Below are 1,919 nucleotides of genomic sequence, written 5' to 3'. Positions count from 1 at the left end.
TTTATAAGGTTTTATAAGGCTTTATAAGGGTTTTATAAGCTCGATTTTATTGAAGAGAAAAAGAAGAGAGAAGAAGATATTTTATTAATATTGTGTACTGAGGTAACTTGTCTTTAAATACTTGTACCCAGATCCACAATTAAATTAAGAAAACTATTATCTCCTTCTTTCTCTTACATCTTGAGATCTACTTTCTCTCTCTCTCTCTCTATGTTCTTCATGTTCTTCATTCTCCATTAATAAACTCTCAATAATTCTCTCATTCTAACAGTCGCTACACTATACTCCACTGCCTTCCTCATTTCATCAAGCATGAAGAAGACACAGGCACTGGACATGTTTCCATACCTGCTCAAAACATGATGAGTCGCCTTCATCTTCTCTGCCTTTAGTCCTAGCTTTATCTCAATTTTGTCCAGAATGGCAGGACCTCCAGGGTGAGCTATCCAGGAGAAAGTTCCGGTCACTTATCCGTAGAGGTTTAAACGCTTCTTCTAGACACTTCTCAATGTTCTTAGAGATGTGTCCGGGGGCAGTCTTCAAGAGATGGAAGGTGAGTCTCACCTCCTTCAGATGTCCATCTATGGCTCCTTTAGAGTCAGGAACGAGGGTCTACGCAGCAGACACCATCTCAAATATTGGCTCCTCTCCCAGAGAGGTATCAAGGACTGAATTTCTCCTTGAGGTCGGTCATGTGTTGACTGTTGGTGATGTGGAAGTAGTAGTCTGGATACTCTGCTTGGAACACTTGGTTTGGAGGGTAGGCAGTGCCTATGGCCATGATTCTTGCTGGTCCATCAGCTCTTTGTGTCTTTCTGATCTCATCCAAGGACTTGGACAATGCACCCATCACCATAGTAATGATAATACTAATTGGGTTTGATTGGAGTTTTATGTTATGGTTTTGGTATACTATGCAAATTTTATATTAGAAAGCAGGTTGAAAATGAGTGATTTGTATAAACAAACTGAGAGATTATAAAACAAATTAACAAGGAGAAACGAGAATGGAATGTATCAATGTGGTATTGTTATTAGGGCTTATTTGCCAAATAGCCAATTTGGTAGCATAATTAAGAATATATCTATGATTTTAACATTATTACGTGAGTAACACTTTCTTCCGGTTCATGACGATGTTGACGATTAACATATGTGGCTAAGAAAAAAACATGGTTGTACTATACTAAACTACATCTCGTTGAATATATAGTATAATAGTCGGCTAATCAACATTTTTATTTTTACTCATATAACACAATGGCGAGTTAAATCATGCATATAACACGACATCACTCAATTAATTACCACATACATGAACTTCATTTCTTAAACATTAGAGGAAAGAAAACAATGTAAGCAGAAGAACAACGAAGATGAATAATTGAAGACTTTATTTTTCATGTACGATATATAGAATAGATCCTCTAAAATAGTATATAATGGACGATTTATTCCATTTGCATACGTAAATTAATAAAGGTAAGCGTCATATAAAAATAGTAGAGAACTGATAGTGAATTAATAAATAAATAGTATATAGACTAATCCCCTATATATTATTTGAGAAACATTACAACTTCTTTTTGTATCCACATGTCATCACTAGAATGATTATTAGAATTATTAGAGAAATATGTTGGTCCATCTAATTATATAATAAGCTTTTTATTAAACTAACAATAAATTCATCATTAATGTACTTTATTATTTCCTCAAATAAAATTTACGGAATTGTCTAATGTGGCTAAAGTATATATGACAATTAATGATTTTGAATAATAAAGATTTGATAAAAATAGTGTATTTTCTATCATATTTGTTTAATTTTAAACTATTAAATAAATTAAACAACCACAATAACTATATAATAAAAATTTATTTTTTTATGTATATGTTATATTTTGAATTTTTACAAA

General features: G+C 32.4%; 1 pseudogene; it reads right to left on the bottom strand.

Moving 5' to 3' along the window:
- Nucleotides 1-856, bottom strand: part of LOC106324442 — a 4,898-nt pseudogene extending 4,042 nt beyond the window's left edge.
- Between the last annotated feature and the right edge of the window lie 1,063 nt (nt 857-1,919).

The sequence above is a fragment of the Brassica oleracea genome, chromosome C2 (genome assembly GCF_000695525.1).
Source record: "Brassica oleracea var. oleracea cultivar TO1000 chromosome C2, BOL, whole genome shotgun sequence".
In the NCBI taxonomy this organism is placed as follows: domain Eukaryota; kingdom Viridiplantae; phylum Streptophyta; class Magnoliopsida; order Brassicales; family Brassicaceae; genus Brassica; species Brassica oleracea.
Note: the sequence above shows the minus strand (reverse complement) of the source record. Positions and strands in the feature narration are given on the sequence as shown.